At 46.4% G+C, this 18,924-nt stretch overlaps 3 non-coding genes across 3 annotated transcripts; 1 reads left to right on the top strand and 2 right to left on the bottom strand.

Annotated features, from left to right (window-relative positions):
* The first annotated feature begins 12,338 nt into the window (after positions 1-12,338).
* On the top strand, positions 12,339-12,410 carry TRNAA-UGC (transfer RNA alanine (anticodon UGC)). The gene has a single exon. It is a non-coding gene; the product is annotated as a tRNA-Ala (tRNA).
* Positions 12,411-14,619: 2,209 nt separating this feature from the next.
* TRNAA-UGC (transfer RNA alanine (anticodon UGC)) lies at positions 14,620-14,703 on the bottom strand. Its single transcript has one exon. It is a non-coding gene; the product is annotated as a tRNA-Ala (tRNA).
* Positions 14,704-14,904: 201 nt separating this feature from the next.
* On the bottom strand, positions 14,905-14,976 carry TRNAA-UGC (transfer RNA alanine (anticodon UGC)). Its single transcript has one exon. It is a non-coding gene; the product is annotated as a tRNA-Ala (tRNA).
* Positions 14,977-18,924: the final 3,948 nt, after the last annotated feature.

The following is an 18,924-nucleotide window of genomic DNA, read 5'->3' as shown; positions in this document are numbered from 1 at the left end:
TGCGGTTTCAGAACCTTTGTCGGCCAGTTTCCTATCGGTAGCAGACTACTTGCTCAGAGTGAGCAGTATACCTCAAGCGTTACTGGGAAACGGGCCGGGCCGGGCCCGGGCTGGGCTTCACTCCGGGATTCACGGGCCGGGCGGGCTCGCTAGAGCGATAATTTAGCGGGCCCGGGCCGGGCTCGGGCTTGAAGCCGCGGGCCTGGGCCGGGCTCGGGCTTCAGGTCTCGGGCCCGGGCCGGGCTCGGGCCTCAGATTGAGGCCCGTGCAGTGCTCTAATGCAGAAGACCAAAGTAATGTTCGGAAGTCAAAAGGGAACAACACTTCACAATTAGTAGCGAGGTGCTGAATTGGTAAAGAAACACGTGTAGTTAGGGCAGGTAGTGGCTGCTCATCCAGCTCATGAGAGGGAAATAACTAGAAGAATAAGGATGGTGTGGAGCACGTAGGCAGGCTCTCTCAGATCATGAATGGCAGTTTATCAATATCTTTCAAGAGAAGAGTATATAACACCTGAATCTTATCGGTACTCAGCTACAGGATAGAAACGCGGAGGCTAACGAAAAGGGTTCAGCTTAAGTTAAGGACAACGCAGTGAGCCATGGAAAGAAAAATGGGGGGTGTAAGGATAAGAGACCGCAAGCGCGCAGAGTGTGTAAGGGAACAAGCGCGGATTAATGACATCAAAGTCGAAATCAAGAGGAACAAATGGGCTTGGGCAGGGCATGTTATGCGAAGGCAAGATAACCGCTAGTCCATAGGGGTGACGGAGTTGATTCTAAGAGAAAGCAAGCGTAGCAGGGGGCGCCAGAAAGTTAAGTGGGTGGACGAGATTAAAATTTTGCGGGAATGTGGTGGCTGTAGTTGGCGAAGGACAGGTAAGTTTGAGAGACACGGGAGAGGTCTTTAGCCTGCAGTGAGTTTAGTCATGCTGCTGCTGATGATGATTATTTTGGTTTCACGATGGCATACTGAACGACAAAGTTTTCCCGACCTTTTTAATGTTCTCAGGAAAGACCAAAAACCAGAATTGGCAGTGTCGCCTTGGTAATCAGGGAAAGCTTAAACTACGAACCTCTTCCTTCTATTGGTGACCATGGAAGTGTATGGTGGAAGTTACTTCTCAAGGATAACATGCTCTTAACCGGCGTAATGTATAGGGTCCCCCACCCACACACATACACCCGTTAGCTCTGTCGAGTTTTTTTCAGAAGGTATATGATTATATTGCGAATATAACCAATAATCTTTCAAGAATTCCCAGCGCGGACTAAAAACCTACAATTTCACGAACAGTAGAAAAACTACATGTCGAAAATAAGTTAGAAACAACAGCAAGGAATGGTCTGATAGAGGTGGTTACTACGGTGGCTCGCATAAAGGGGCAAAGCAGCTCAATACGAGATTTAATCTTTCTACCAGACGGACTTTACCAGCAATAATTAGCTATAAAAGACGCAAAATCAATCATAAAGCCACTCCAGCGAATCTTCAGCTGGTTAAGTGCAGAAAACGCAAGGAAACTCACTGCAATTTCAGCCAGAAATGGGGCACCTCAGTACTGCGCAAGGGAGAGCTTGCTCTTTACAGAATTCCAATTAGCAGCGATGTACAGACCTTATGGACTGCATTCCGTGATGTATTCCACACTACTGCATATGACGGAAGCCCAGGAAAGAAAAAAAATAGGGGCCTTCTACAGATATGGAATAAAAGATTACAAAGTTGGTTACTAATCTGAATAAATGATTTAAATAGCTGTACATAAATAAACGACTCAGTCTTAGTAAAATTAAACTGTAAACGCGTTGAAAACATATACTGCGCTAAAATTGAGTTGGTGTTATAACAATTCAAAGCTTATCGTTTCAAGAACACAATAATTCAAAGAAAATATTCCCTGCAAGAAAGGTAATCAAGGGCGCCTGCCACACGAAAAAAAGTGTTTGAACAGCAGGACAAAATAAAAATGACTTTCGGGTTCTCCTTTTTAAGAAACGGTTTGGGTAAGGCCAGCCGGCAGCGGAGGGACGCCGTGCTGGTCGTTTAATTCAATTTAGGGGCAGGCCGTCGGTTGGCAAGGGCTGCGTGGGTTCCACTATGTCCTGCGTGCAGATATAGAAACAGCCCACGCGGATCGACAAGAAATATGTCTTGGCCCAACAAGCACCGACGAAGCGCAGCAAACTTCTTCCCTTTTTTTGGGACTTTCGGATCACTTTATTAACGCAGCTGCCATCCGCTCTTGTTCTCGACGAGACTCGGCAAAAATATGCCGGGAGTTTCGGCGACGCCCGCCGCTAATTGTTGAGAAAAGGCTTTTAGATATATGCGGGTGCATTCTATGGCGTAAAAGAACTAGAGATGGCAAAACTCGGATAACTGATGAGTAATGTTAATTAGTGAGATCGATAATTGATTTTCAATGTTTAACTTTTTAAGAAGAGTGGAGCCTACATATAAAAAAAAAGTCTTACGGTGGCCTGTAATAAGTTCGTAATATCCGAGGTTCGCATTAAGTGAACTGCCCAAAGCACAAACAAAAGTGCAGATTCAAACAAGGCGGCGTTTATATTTAAAAAAAAAACATGCTGAATTTACGGCTGAAGCCTCGGTGGAAACATTCACGACAGGTGCTCAAGTTGGCCTCCTTGTTACCGTCTCCACAGTCGGGAAGTGTTTTTACTGCCCTTAGAATAGCTTCATCAGTGTATGGCTTTCCGACGTCGGAGTCATCAACGGCAAAAACGAAATGGGCCTAAACGATTTAAGGTAAGGCCAGATTGGCATCAACAACGCTCCGCTGAAAATGAATGCATGTGCTTCTGAATGCGTGGGTATTCGCCTGCGTCCTACTTCATTTCCGTAGTCATAAATCTAATGGAAGCAAGTCGTGATGCACTCCGCAGTCAGTTCCATCGAAGCAGTTTTTATCATTTCCACCGCGGCGAACAAATATAGTACATCCGTAGATTGTCGGTCCCGGGACTTTGTTGTGCCAGGGCTCCTGGAAACACCGATTTTCGTGGTCGCCTTCCTAGTAATGCCGGACGGAGCACACGAGACCCGAGAGCTGTCAACAAAGCAGGCATACTCACGATGGATTGGCGTCGGAGGACTCGAGTCAACAATGGCGGCCGGGGCGGCGTCTTTTCTTTTGTTGCGTGAAGCGGGGGATCATACTCCCTTCTCGCCGACGAGCCGCTTCGGCGGGGCTTGAGCGTTGCGTGTCGGCTGCGAAAGGCGCACGATGTCGGGGGAGACAAAGGCCTTCGTATTCCCTCTCAGGATATCAATCCCTCCTGCCGCTTTTATGGTGAGAAAGATAACTTCATATATCTAGCCGGAGCGCGCAAAGTCCATAAGCCCCCCTCAGAACTCTTGCCCTATCTCTCTGAAGAAGCTTGTTGATAAGGTAAGGTCCAGCGATGACCTCGACATTCAGTCCTGAGTGTCGCATGGAAGGCGTCGCCAAAGGCCTCCACGTCTTGAGGCACGCTAGCTAGATTGCCTCAATCCCCTACGCCTTTGCTCAATAGAGTTTTGTGAGCCCCAGCCTGTGCTGGCACAGGCGGCGGTAGTGGGAGGAAAGGATCCTTCCCCACGCGTCGCTGCAGACCGAACGCGACGACGTCAACCAGGTAAGATAACCTTCCTAGAAAACAGGTTCCAGGCTGATCCAAGTAATCGCCCAGTTCTAGCAGGGCTGCTTGATCTAGTAGCGAGTATCCGCCACCTCAAGAAGTGCTTCGTCGTGGTGGTCTGATCACCACCGGAACTTCTGTGAGAGGGCACCAGTGCCGCAGCCTGCTGATGGCGGCGCCCGCTCCCGTCCCCCCTTCGGGACACTACGTCTGTCCAGCTAATTGGACACTTGTGAAGAAAGAGACTTGTTCCCATCTAGGGACCTAAGGATGAGGGCAGCTTTAAAAAGCGCAGCGATGTGTGTGCTAACGGGTTCCTGTCGCGGCTGTCGTGACTCCCTCGTCTCTCTTTTCTCATTGTGACTTGTAATCTATACATCATATAAATAGTTGGTATAAAATTTTCTCGCCTTCTCATTGTACTTACGTCTCCGGCTTCCAGGTGCCTTCTCCAGCCCGACCATGCTACCTGAATCCCAACATATATTTTAATTGCTGTCAGCAGGCTCTGCAATGTGCTGACCCTGGAATAAAAAAAAATCACTACTCATCCAGACCTTTCTTTTCGAATTTAAGAGTACGGGAATTTACGCTTAGCATTTTTTAAACAGTCTACAAACTGTCCGTTGACTTTTGCCTACAAAGTCTATAGACTTTTTGTAGACAAGTCTCATAGGCTATCCCATAGAATATACAAATTGCGTAGAAAGTCTGTAGACAATGTATAGATTTATGGCCTCATTTTTAGTAGACTTTTGTCTATAGACAGTGCATTTACAATGAATAGACAAAAAGAGATATCTATAGGAAGGCCATAGAGTATATCGAACATTTACACAAGAGTAGCTACCACAGAACGCCTTCTTGCGATACTTGCCGATGATAAACGGCAGCCGCCGGTAGCTGCCATTAACGATCGAGCATTGAACGGTAGCTTGATGTGCTTTACACATGCTGCGCAGCGTTGCCATCCGAAGCACACTTCATTTAATCAGTTTCTTCTCCTTTGTGTATGTTCCACCTTGATTACTGCTTTCTCCATTCGCCACGTTCATTCCGTAGAAATGGGGCAATCGGTGTTGTAGGATGGCTGAGAGACGCTGTTCAGCCGTTGCTCCTGAAGGAAGCGCACGTTTTTCGACTGCGGGGTCCAGTTGAAGGCGCCAGCGTAGCCCCACAACCCGGTTAGAGCGAACGTAGTGTTGGCTCTAAAGGAGTTGTGAGGCCACGCTTCTTTATTGTATATAAAACGCCGTGCCATCGCCCTAATACTTATATTATGATGGTAGCACCACCCTGGTTCGTAGAAGCGGTTACTGACCGCTTTTACGGTAGCGGTAGCAGTTACTGAAAGCGGTAGCAGTTTCTGACAGCGACATTAGGTTTTCTCTATTCTCAAAACCGATTCCCACCAGAGTTGTGCTCAACAATTTTGGTGATTTCTTGCGGCTTTCATGAACCGCGCGTCTTTTGTGTACACTAAGCAACGCCTCCCAACACAAGGTACTCCGGGCCGCAGGGCCATAAAATTTTTGCCAATAAAAAATTTCGCACCAAGAAAATCGTAAGCCTGACGCCGCAAGCTATGCGCACCAAAATCACTTTTCGGGACGGTCGTAGTACAAGATCCTTCGATGTCCTGCACTGAAACTTCTACTATAAATTATACTGTCCTTTCTTCTGCCATTAGAGAGAATTTCTACTCTTCACGGGAAGCCTTTCTTATTGCGTCTTGAAACCTACCGTAATCATAAAGTGGCAAAGAATGGCTAGCTTTGATTCGCAAAGAAAAAAAAACCAGCAAGGGTTGATTTTCTTCATAATTTCTGCGAAGTTACAGCAGCTAGTAATCCTAGCTCAACAAAATGTGCTTTTAAAGTGAAGCAAAACGCATAATAGGGACAGTATTTGTTTTCCCTAACAATACCGGATCTTTGACCTTAAAAAAAAGTTGAAACCAGGATTTTAACTTCCCACCAAGTACAGTCAGGCCGGAATGAAACGCGAACACGCATATATCATACATTTCTGCTTTGCAGCGAGATATTCCTTTACAACCTATTTTCGATTATGCCTTTCAGTGGGCCCTTTACCCAGACACATGAATCAGGCTAGTTGTACACTTCAGCTGAAAGTAGGCAGGTAAAATATTTTGTTTTCTTGACATGTTCTGTTCGCGTTTCATTCCGGCCTGACTGTACATGTCGTTGCAGTTTCAGTTAGCACTATGGGAGGCCTTAACAATATGCATCTTGAGCTTACGCTTATAAATTTAAAAGCTTGGTCCTCCTTTAAGTACCTCCGAACGGTAACATGTTTTCATTTCTCATATTACTCGAGGTCTGCCAAACGCCAGCAAACGCAAAGAGAACTTTCTACTTCCTAACATGGACATTTCAATCCTATTTTCTTGTTGCTTACATACATGGATTGCGTAGAATATGTGTTAATGTTGCTTCATATTAACCTGTTATTGTCAGTGAATACTTATATAAAAGACTCGTGACCCGTGTGCTGTGCGATGCCAGTGCACGTAAAAGAACCCAAGGTGGTCGAAATTTCCGGAGCCCTTCACTGCGGCGTCTCTTATAGCCTCAGTCGCTTTGCGACGTTAAACCCCAACAAAGCAAACAAAGCAAGTAAATGACTCGTGAGGCGTTTTTGGGGTGGCGACCAAATACGTCGATGTGAAAGACACTTATAAATGGTCAGTCATGTAAGGCCGAGGAGGGAACGGGAGGAGACGCAGCTGCAACTAGCTGATATTATTTTCTGGAGTAATTTACTCAGGATATTGTTTGGCACCACAGACACCAGCCCATCAACGTTCTCGTCTCTCCAGTGTATATTGTTTCCGGTTTATGTTGGCCCTGCACGGCGAATTCAGTAGATAAATTATCTCCTCCACTGAGGTAACCTTTCAATATAAATATTTTAGACAATGAAGAGAGTAAAGGACGTGAAAAAGTGAATAAAAGCTTGCCCAGCTGTATGATCACACGTCCATAGATTCGTCTACGAAATAAAAAAAAAACCATTCATGTCGCTACCCACACCGCAGATGGTCTCGCACAAAGTCATAAAAGATCTGAAGGCACTAGCTGATGTAGATAATTTGGTATCTTTCTCTAATTACAAGCGAAGCACAAATGATGATGTTTATTTAAATGAGGAGTTTCAGATGCACGGATCAAACGTTTCAAAAGTTGCAGTCTGTGGCCTTCAATGTGGTAATGTACACTTACTGAATATGCCATTGTTGCATGGAAGCATAAGCCACCCAAGTACCTTTGCGTGCCGTCATATGCCTATAAACCCTGTGCAATGTACTGGGAAAAAAAATGCCTGTAGCTTTATAGCCCTACGTTCACATATTTGACCCCCATGGCTTCTCGATATACGTATGAGCGACGGCCTGTAACCTGCTTCTGGCCAATAAAATTTATTAAGGGTTGGAAATTATTCACTCTGCCTGACTTTATTTACAGCGCTTTGACGGAGTGCTTTACTACTTTTGAATGAGATTCGCCTTTTGCACCTACGAGCCGCGATAATCTTTTACGGCGTGTCAGTGCTGGTGGCCTTCATTAAACCATATTCATATGCGAAAGATTGTTTTGCATTTCATATTTTTGGAGACACTTCGAAAGTTTCTGCTAGTCAATTTAGTTAATTTTTTGCAGGCTCTTATTATGTCTTTAATATGCGTTATTGTAGTTGTTAAAGGGGGCTCAATGAATCAAGTTTGTTTTGCTGATCGTTTTTTACTGTTTTTATTTCTGCTCGCTCAGATCTTGTATTCAGTGTAGCGTATATTGCTATACAAACATTTGATTTCTATGCTCTCCCCTCCACCCATCTAGAGGTAGAAGCAAGATGAAAGGTAACACACGACTGCGGGATCGGAGCGCCTCGCTAAGCGCGGTCGTCGAAAGCCGACGAGGATTGGCGTCAAAAGAGCGCACGCAGTTAGCATCGCCGGCTGCTCTCCCTGCGCATGCACCTGGTGCCGCCCATCCTCGCCTGCTGCAGCGGCCACGCACTCGCATGTTCCCTTTCATACTGCTTCTGCCTGTACCGCTCTGTATACTTCGCCATTCGTCGAGATGACATACATACCGGATCCTCTAAAAAATAATTTCCCCTATTTTCTTCTTGGAAATTCGCAAAGAATACGGCCGCATGTCTGCCAGATCTATATTACATTTCAATGTAATCTCCGTCATCAACTTGCATAGATTAAACCGCCGGCGAACAATGGCATGCATGCCTGCATTGTACCAGCTTTTTTTCTTTTGGAGCAGCCACGTCTTGAAGGGACAAATGACGCACACTTCGTCCTGAAATGTGAATCCATGAAGCGCATCTTTTAGCGGTCCGAGAAGATGAAAATTAGACTGTGCCATGTCACGACTTTAAGAAGGACGTAGCAGTGCAGTTCACCCAAATTCTACAATCGCTTCATTTGTTTTCATGCAGGTGTGAGGGCCGGCGTTGTCGTGAACCTCCCTCGCACTCTCGATCCTTCGGACATGCTAGTAAAGCTGCTTTTGCTTGTGCACGGTTTTATTGTAACTCTCCGAATTTATTGTCTGGCTCTTAGACAGCTCATCCACAAAAACAACTCCGTCAATGTTCGAAAAACAGTGATTACGACATTTCCAGCCAACTCAGTCGCCTTTAACTTTCTTGTTCTCGGCGAAGTTGGTTCAATTACATAGATTGTCTTTTTTTTTTCTGGCTCAAAGGGATGAGCCCATGTTTCATCACAGTTCACTATCCGAGACAAGAAAACATCATGTTCAGCATCGAAATCATGGCGCAAAAACAGCGCAAACTAGGACAGAGAACACAGAACAAGAGGGCAGACACTAGAAGCGCTGTACTCGCAACTAGCTTGTAGCTTCAACTAGCTGATTGGTTTGGTTTATTGGGGTTTAACGTCCCAAAGCGGCTGAGGCTATGAGAGACGCCGTAGTGAAGGGCTCCGGAAATTTCGACCACCTGGGGTTCTTTAACGTGCACTAACATCGCACAGCACACGGGCCTCTAAAATTTCGCCTTCAAGAAATTCAGCCGCCGCGGCCGGGATCGCACCCGCGTCTTTCGGGCCAGCAGCCGAGCGCCGTAGCCACTGAGCCACCGCGGCGGGGCGCTTCAACTAGCTTTAGCGCTTGTAGTGTCTCCCAATCTTGTTATGTGTTCTCTGTCTTAGTTTGCGCTGTTCTTCCACCATGAATTCACACCAACTAGCACAAATGTCTGCTTTGGTCAGCATCGAAACCCTCCAGCAGCTCAGAACAAATGAATTTGGTTTCTGTGGTCAGCTGTGAGCCTTCGTGAAACTCACCTAGCGCATACCTTGGAGTATCTGAGAGTCTCGATGGCTACCGCCTCACTTCCTCTGCATGCCGAGAGCTCCACGGCAGTGACAAAACGTAATGCGCGGGTCAGCTCGAATGATGGTGCCGCCGCGGTCGAGCATCTCGGAACTGGTTGCAGTGGTAGGTCACCCAGGCCACGCCTTATCGTGCAGATATGTTTCGGCACTTCCTGAAGCTTTGACTCGCTTGACCCGGCGTTCAACAGCGCTTCTATTGAATGCAATGATTCCATAGACAGCACACAAATGTTCATGAATGCGACAAACAATCTCCATTTCTGCTACAAGAAATTCAATGACAGCTCGCTGTTTACAACGCGCGTCAAAGACCGACGCCATTTTCTGGGACCGGTATAGTAACGCCTTGTGTGTGACGAAGCTCAAAGTGGAAGCCACGCGGAAGGCATGCTTTTTATATCCTGAACATGCAGCGCTGGCAGACGAGGTACGAAGGAAGGACGAGACACACAGGGTGCTTTTTATAGCCGTGAAATATGAGCGCATTATTTTGGCGATAACAAGTGCAATAGCACGCAGATGCGCTTCTCGTCGTGTCCAAAAGCTTGGTTATATGGGCTGCACACGGAAGCGCTGCACGCTAAAACACTGCTAGAGAAATAGAGTGTTTTCCATCAGCGGTTAAATGCCGCCTTTGAGATGCTCTAGAATGATGATGATTGTGACGATGGAAAACATTTACTGGGTTTAATGAAAAATAAACAACTATGGATTGCTTCATCAATTACCCAGTCGAAATACTGTTCTGGTATGTCCTACTTCAGACATGAAAAAAAAAGCGAATTACTTTTACTGCTCAACAGTACGACACCTTGCTTTGTAGTATGACAATGAACCCGTGGACATTTTGTTCTTAATATAGCCATAGTCCTTCAATGCTTTTATGGTCATGAAACTTCTCCGTAACACTGTGGCAGAGCTTCATATGTTGACCGTGCCCTCCGCGAGGCGGCGTTGAGAGTAATGTGTGGGCAATGAAGCGAGGAAGCGAGCATCTCTACGGCCGCGAGTCTACGGGCGGAATGGGACGCCGGCGGTGCGGCAGCAACTATTCTCTCTTCTCACTTTGCCTTCGTTTGCAAAACAAGTACAGTGCACGTTACCCGCAAGCCTACGATGCCGAATACTTCCTGCGTGACGGGTTGCTGCTCCGGCTACGGAAGTACGCAGGAAAAGGTCTCGCTGTTCTGTCTGCCGAGCGACGCCGAGCAGCGTAAAATATGGAAGCGGGCGATACCCCGACAAGAAAGCGGTGGATTTAGCTTCTACTCCAAGCATATCCGTGTCTGCGAGAGGCATTTTGCCCCGCGGATTTAATTCGGCCTCACGAGTTTGTTATCAACGGAGAAGCAATGTCGCTGCAACGCGAGAAGCTGAAACTCAGGCTCTGCGCCGTCCCATTGATATTCGAAAGCCTACCAGCGTACTTGAGCAATAATCTCTCACGATGTTGCATTTCGGACAGCTATGCTCATCAATATGCTTATGGCTTTTGGTGCGAAAGCACTACTTCAAGGGGTCAAACCCAACCAAGAATCCTGTGGGGTCAATGAATTTAAGTGTGCAGAAATAAAATAAATATTGCCGCGACTAGAAATTTCAAACCCCGGCGGCGCGAACGGATCAGCTTCGCTGGCCACTGCACGAGAGCAGAGTGCAATCGCAGCAGCCGATCACGCCTCGTGTTGTTGTTGTCGCATCAAAAACGATGGCACATACCAACGGTGGATGATTGGCCACGGTTTGGTGCAGACCCAAACAGGAAAAAACTAAACTGCAACACACTCTTGCGCTGCGCGCATTGCACACCGTCGTCTTCATCAACTTCCACCTTCGGAACGAACACATCAGACCAGATTAACCTCGATCAGAGATTAAATTGAGTTGAATATCGCCGAAAGACATCTCAACGACCCAGCAAAGCAAAACCATGAGCCAAACAGGCTAAACACATGCGTTGGCACGTCTGCTCGTTTTAACCAAAGTTAAACCCCTACCGCTTTTTATTTTTTGGTCATGTTTCTGCGTGATTCTTATCATTGCTCATTTTTGGTTTATTGCGTAGCCGCTCACAGCTTGTCTCTTATTTTGGTAGCGCGAAGATAGCATATGAGCAATGAACAACATAAATTCAAAATTTTCTTGGACTCGCCAGCGCCTCCGTAGTCACAGCGCGACAAAGTGTAAATGAATGGCTTATGTGGCAAGAGTCTTCAGCAGCTGTCTTTGCCACCTCCGAAAGTGTCAGCAAAAAGAAAAAACATTTGAGACAGCACCATCAAACTACCGGTGCATTCGTCATGTGATCGCTTTTGTAGCGCGCACTCCAGTTCTTAAAATGCTGCCATAACGTCTTGGTTTCAGCATAATTGAGATTACAGTAATTCTCACACGGTGAACGCCAGCCTTAAGCAATGTTATGCACTTAGAAGAAAGCGAGGACTCGGCCGAGACAGGCGCAACCCAGACACTTAAAGATATGTTACTGACCACTAAGCTGGATCTTCCAGAGTGACATTACAAGCACGTTGCGGTGAAAATGAATGCGCAGGCTGGACCCATGTACAAAAATCGCCACTAAAAAAAAAGAGCCACTAACAAAGTTTACTAGCGGCCGCCGTTGATCGCACATGGTTTTTAGTGTCTCGATGTTGGAGCCAAGCTTTCAAGTCATAAGCAGTAAAGTAGCGTCCATCCTAAGCCCAAATACCCATCCCCAGAAAGCACAAATACCAAGCAAATATGAGGTTGTTGGCCAGAAAACAGCGGCTGCAGGAAGGGCTCGCGCTGCGACTCGTGCCCCCTCACCGACAGCCGCGCCACTAGCGGCGCGAGCTGTCCCTATATGAAACTTTGGCCGAGTTTCGTGACCAAAAAAACATTGAAGGACTATGATATAGCTTACAGCCTATGCGGACATCGCATGATGACTGCCGTTGTGAGCTTGTGGTTTTAATGAAATCCCAGTTCTCGAAAAATTATTGTTCAATCCAGGGAAGTGTACGTCAAAACATTTTGCAGACTACAAAGCGCCCGTCCTGTGTTTCGTGTTTCTTCTTTCTTGCCCTCGTTCCGTTGCGCTGAGTTAATCTGTTTTTTACAGCACAAATTTCACTTGCTCGCTTTGGTGATGGGCTTGTCTTTGCCTTTAGTAAAGTAGTTTGTTGCCTGACCCTGCTTTATTTTGAAAGGGATTTCATACGGCTTCCTAAAGGCTTCCTTAAATAAGTCATGCAGACACCTACATAGATATTATTGCACTATATGAGATTAGAAGTCTTCGGAAAACAAGTGGGGATGTAGCTCAGTGGGAGAGCGTTCGCTTTGCATGTGAAAGGCCCCGGGTTCGATCCCCGGCATCTCCAGGTTTCAGTAACTTTTTATGTTCTCGGCATTTTTTTTTTTTTTGAGTAAGCATGCAGAATCTGGAAGAAAGTACTACTCGGTCGAACCGCTTCGATTTCTCGCCAAACGTTGGCTCTCACAGCTGTTAGCGGGCGCTGTTATGGCACCTTTTGGAGGACGCATGAAGGTGACAAAGAAGAGAGTGGAGTGCACGGACGACAATCGATAGACGAGAGACACGCTGCGAGAAGCGAGTGTCGCCTGTTTATTCCCTCATTTTGCACCGCGAGCGGCAGTGGCAAACTTTGTCTCTTATAGAAAAGTGGCCGAGAGAGATGTCAGAAGGAGAAAGAAGAGGGGACAACGCACCTCTCATGCCGCCTATGACCACTTCTATTCTCCATCTGCAGAGTACTAATTAAAGTCAAACGGCGACCCACAGCCGGAGATAGGGTGTAGATATACAGTAAGCTAGACATTTTATGCAAGCTACGCCTAAACGTTACCTAACAATTACGACACGCTGAGTAACCGGACCGCGTAACACAAGCAGTGAGAATGTGAGATAAGAGCAGAAAAAAGGGGCGTGGGGAGCACTTCAGCTCCGCCTTACGGGTATCGGTATCATGCAATATCCTTAATCTCTCCCTTCAGGCCTGGGTTCCTCTTTCCATATCACTTCGCAGACACGGGCACTTTTGGACAACGCACACAACCTGCCCTTAACCACAAGGAAAGTACGTGCCTCAGTGGCCTATTATCTATCTAGAAAAAAATGCCTTGGTGTCTTTGGAGTAGCAAGTCTTACTACGGATCCAACGGGCACCAGTTCGATTTGCGTCTCCTATATATCCAGTTCCTATATATCCCAGACGAATTCAGCGCAAAGCACGCCTATGTCCACTCACGGCACCTTTTTTTTTGCAGGTAGTGCACTTTCACAGCGAAAAAGCGAAAAATAACGCGGAAATCATTAATTTCAAGATTTTTCTAAAAAATGGGACACACAGTTATTGCCCTTTTTTTTTGCGGCGCCAGTCCGTTCCTCATTCCTCGATTGCATTCCTTTATAAGTCCATAAGCAGTGTCAGACACATCTAAAAAATTGAGCCCCTGTTACAGGAACGAACTGCGTAGCAGGTAGCGTTTTAGCGCGGTAGCGTTAAGGCTCGCATGCAGCGGAGAATCCAGGGGCGTCGGCGACCGTAGTGGTGCGGTGTGAGAAAAATGTGGGTTGGTCGAAAATGTCTTGACGTCATACATGGAGCAACACATTTTAAAAATTCACAAAACATCTCATAAAGTGATGTGAGGTCGCAACCTGACTAAAATGTTATTATGACATGTAACAATATAAAGTAAATCAGTTGCACTTAAAAAAAGAAAAACAGTGAGATGAGATGGAAATGGAACCGGTATTGCTTGGATCCGGACATGCTACCCTAAGGCCACCAAGGTTTATATTTTCTCAAAAGCAAAGGCCGCTGAGGAAACGCCTCGTTTGTTTAAAGTGAGGCCTTGTGTGCCTTTGTCCGATATTGTCCGTGTCTGCGATGTTATACGCAAAGAGGACTCGAGGCCGCTGAAAGCAGACATTAACAATATTGCGTCATACCCGCAAAGCGGAACTTAGGTGCCCCCTCCACCCCTCTCGCTCCATTTTTTTCCCACCCTTATCTCACCTTGTTGTTGCTGCGTGCAGTTTCACACGGTCTGGTTGCTCACCATGTCTTAATTTCTAAGTAAAGTTTAAGCGTAATTCGCTTAAAATGTCTAGCCAGACTTGCTGTATATCTTCACGGCACCTCCGGTTGTGGGTCATCGTTTCACTTTAGTTAAGTACTCTGGAGCTGGAGAATAGAAGTGGTCATAGGCGGCACGAGAGGTGCGTTGTTCTTTCTTCTCCTACCTCCTGACATCTCTCTCGGTCACTTTTCTATAGGAGACAAAGTTTGCCACTGCCGCTCGTGGTGCAAAATGAGGGAATAAACTGGCGACATGCACTTCTCGCAGCGTGTCTGTCGTCTATTGACTGTCGTCCCTGCACACCACTCTCTTCTTTGTCACCTTCATGCATCCTCCAAAAGGTGCCATAACAGCTCCCACTAAGAGCTGTCAGAGCCAACGTTTGGCGAGAAATCGAAGCGGGTCGACCCAGTAGTCCTTTCTTCGAGATTCTGCATGCTCACTCAAGAAAAAAAGCCGAGATCATAAAAAGTTAGTGACGTCTGGAGATGGCGGGGATCGAACCCGGGGCCTTTCACATGCAAAGCGAACGCTCTACCAGTGAAAAAAAAACTGAGCTACATCCCCATTCTTTTGTGCGCTTCTTTGTCAGTTTCATCCATCCTCCAAAGATGCCATAACATTTCCGGCTGACGGCTGTCGGAGCCAACTGATGGAGATTATCAGCCTTAGGTGAGAAATCAAAGCTAGTCGATCCCGTTCTACTTTCTTCGCGATTCTGCATGCCCATTTAAAAAAAAAAGCGAGATATAAAAATTTAAGTACAACTGGAGGTGCCGGGGATCGAACCCGGGGCCTTTCACATGCAAAGCGAACGCTCCACCACTGAGCTACACCCCCATTTCCTGCAACACGTCTGACTCTTGATTCAAGGGACAGCGTTTCGATTGCCATATCGTCCCATTCTCGTTTTCAGTGTAATGAAATAACTTGATGTTTTTACATGCCATAATGACGTCTCAGTCATGTTGTGACCTTACATTCACTATTTTTCCGATGTTTTATGAACTTTCCGATCCGCCGCTCCACGTATTCCGCAAATGTGGATTGGTCACCTTTTCGACCAATCCACATTTTCTCACACACCGTGGTGCGGTCACCGGCACAGCTGAATTCTCCGCTGCATGCGCTGGCTGTTACTCGCAGTGCGTGTCTGGAATAGAGGCTGAATTTTTTCGAGGTGTTTGACACCGCTAATATACAGAATGAGGAATGGCGCTGGTGCCAGAAAAAAAAGGAAAAAACTGCGTGTTTAATTTCATATAAAAATGTTTAAATTATTATTGTCTGCGTTATTTTTCGCTTTTATGCTAGTAAAGTGCCCCGTGGACGGCAGAAGCAGAAGGTTTAAATTTATACAAATGCTTACATTCGAAGGTTCGCACTTATGATGAGAATATTTATTGCCTAAAAAAACGAAGGAACATCATCTATACAGGCAAAACACTGATTCCTCTCCATGGAACACAACCCGAGTTCAGAACTTTTCACTATACTCACACTGAAGATACCCTTAAACCCGGTTATATTGCAAACACAGTGCGCAAAGGTATATCTGGTCAATATGTTTCTGAAAAGTTGTAGCGACGATGCAAGTCGTTCAAAGATTTAATTATGTAGCACTAATGTTTTTGCATGCAAGATATTGGTAATGGGTACTTCTGAGGCTGTGTTTAACATCAACAGAAGGGAGTCTACCCATCTTAACTAATTTCAAACGTAAGCTTGAAGCCCCGATAATGGCACGTGCGAAACGTGCTTTAAACCATGCGCAGGCAATTTTTTTTTAAATAAATTCTGCAGGAGACGATCGTTAGCGCAGTTATTCAGGTAGGACTTCATAACTACAGAACAAAATGCTTCGCACACACTTAAGAAAAAAATTCGCAGTACTGCAATGAACTTTTGAGTGACTACAGATTACTGAGCAAACTAGAGTGATACGAAACGTCTGTCATCCAATACAATAAAAGTAATTCATTTTTTTGAGTGCAGGCATTTTTTTCCTGCATTATCTGCTGCGAAGCTTCCTGTAATCTCAAGTCTTCAACGAAAAAATATGGTGTCTTAGCTCACTAAGCGCAAACACTAACGTTGTTCTTTTGAATTACGCGCATCATTTTCCCACTTCCGATAGCAGTGTCAAGGAGGAGGAGGAGGAATAAGAGGAAAGGCAGGGAGGTTAACCGAAGAATAATTGGTGCCAAGAAGTCTTAAGCGCCTGAACAAAATGGTATATTTCTTTCGGAATTTAACAGAACTTTACATCTTCGGCGGCTGACGCGGGCATTCCCAGACGTACTGTACCTGCAGTATCCGTCTGAATGCGGGACAACTTCGTCTAGGGTGTCGTGATGATTACAAGAGGCTGAGGATGCTTTTGCGTTGTTGAAAATACTTCAGCATGCTAGGCAGCAGGAGTGCTGCATGATTGCTTTTGTTTTGAGGACACGAAGCTAATCTGCAGTCTCCTGCATAAATCATCCAGCTACATTTCTGCCCCTCACGTTCAATTTAAATTATTTTCCTAAAGTTTCAAGCATACTAAGACAAGTGATGAAAGGAGCCCGAGCCATAGCGCTAACAGCACGCTTCAGAGCATTATTGTGTCGCGGTATTAATAAGTGCGATGTATTTTTCTCGAACAGAGCATATCACACCACACTATTATAATATTGCGCCGTCGCTTATAACACGCCCTAAGATCGTGTTACTGGAAGGCGCCGAACGATCACTTAATCGCGTACAAATACACGGCACCGTAAAAGGTATTCGGCCTCTGGTTTTCCGCTCCACTGTCCACGAAAGAAGAGTCCGCTGAAGCAGACTTGAGACTTGTTGTGAACGTGAATATCTAACACCGGAACGCTCCCAGTGTTGCGCGTTCGGCCGGTGAGCTACAGAGACGCTCCCCAAGGACGGCGTCCAAGCCGGCGTCTCTCCGAGCCTGCGCGTCGTCATCGTGGAGCGCGTTGTGAACGTGAATATCTAACACCGGAACGCTCCCAGTGTTGCGCGTTCGGCCGGTGAGCTACAGAGACGCTCCCCAAGGACGGCGTCCAGGCCGGCGTCTCTCCGAGCCTGCGCGTCGTCATCGTGGAGCGCGTTGTGCGTTCGGGCCGGACAGCTACGGGAACGCTACCCGGGTTGGCGTTCAAGCCTGGCCGGCCAATCAACCAACAGGACGCTCCTGATTGGACGAAAAGGGGCGGGAGTCTGTGCCGACTCTATTTAAGGGCTCCCGTCTCCTGTGTCTGTGTCTTTCTCCTGTTCAGATACATCGTGCCATGTATCGTGCTTCTCGCTACTTGTAAATATGTAAATACATATACTTTTTTTTCACGCTGCTCCTTAACCCCCCCTTCTCTTCATTGCTCCGGCTGGTCGGCGACAGCGGACCCGCGTCCCGACGGCAACTGAGAGCCCGCGTCACAACAGACTCCTTACCGTAGAATATTATTCAAGCTCAGGAAGAAAAGAAAAGACAAAAAGGAAATGACGTTTATGCATCGCTGCAAATGGGGAGATCCGCCTTCGCTCTTGCCTAATGGTACGCACGGTCGTTTCGACGTCCAAATCGCAGTTCTACGTGGAGTGGCAAGCACGAACGCGAAAGAAATGTCCAATGTCGGCTCAAATAACGATTAAGTGGAAAGCAAAGCATACGGGAGGGAAGTTGAAAGCGGATGCTGTTTGACAGATATAATTATGAGTGATTTCGCCACAGCGCTCTTTATTTCTTTTGCGCCCTTTAGTTGAATTGCAAACTGGGGTGAGCTAAAAGGCCTAATGAGGTAGAGGCACCATGTTTTTCGTGGAGTGGTTTAGCTTTGGAATGCTACGCAATGCATCAGTCACAGTTTCTGACACCCCATTTATGAGATCACGTGAGGCGTAAGAGAACAGCGAATTAATAGCTCCTGTTTGCTCTCTCCCATTTCGGCTTCTGGGGGAGGCTGGCGTAAGAATTGGAGCGAATTAAATCTACAAAGCAACGATTAGATTGTTGTTTTTGCAAGCCTCACGTGACCTCACACCTACTAGTGATGTCGTAACTACCACTCTGTTGCTGATATAAAAAGTATGGCCATTAGGGTTTAACGGGATATCAGACAGGGCCTTGCATTGCACTTTCTCACGTGTTTAGCTCGCGGTTGCGCTTGGTATCTCCGACTGCTGAAATAAACCAGGAGCATCGGCGCACCTTTTTTTTCTTACCTTTGTATTCATTGTTGAACTTCATAATTTACAAAGTGCGTATATAATGCTGCAGCCCAATTTCAGTTCTTCACCATCTCACGTTTTCCTTCTCACTCCATCGAACCCTCCTTTGTTTGCGTCCGGCCTTTATGCGTTCATCCGGAAAGGTTAAACTGCGCAAAAGACGAGGACGTAGGCAACGAGGAGCACAGAAAACACCACGGGTCCCACGGGTTCCTCGTTGCCTATGTCCTCGTCTTTTGCGCAGTTTTAGCATTTGTGGAACTATGAACCAACTAGCTCGCAGGAACGTCTTGCGTTCTTCGCCTGAAGCAAAAGGGCAGCGGCTCCTACAATGGCACGCCCTTATGCGCATTGGATACTTTAGAATGCTGTTCTTTGTTCCCCTCACAGTCTAAGATAAAGGCACCGGCTTCGAAAATGGGGGAACTTGGTAAGAAAAAAAAGTGTTTCACAAGACATACTTACCCTCTTTCTCCTTTGACGCTTCGTTGCGAATGGCGGTGTTGGTTTTTAATTATGCGATACCTTCATGCATAAACAACGATAAAGCGTGCCCAGGGCTCA

The sequence above is a fragment of the Amblyomma mixtum genome, chromosome 3 (genome assembly GCF_055824585.1).
Source record: "Amblyomma mixtum isolate Tamu chromosome 3, ASM5582458v1, whole genome shotgun sequence".
Classification (NCBI taxonomy): Eukaryota; Metazoa; Arthropoda; class Arachnida; order Ixodida; family Ixodidae; genus Amblyomma; species Amblyomma mixtum.
The sequence above is the reverse complement of the archived record's forward strand: the minus strand, read 5'-3'. Positions and strand labels throughout refer to the sequence as shown.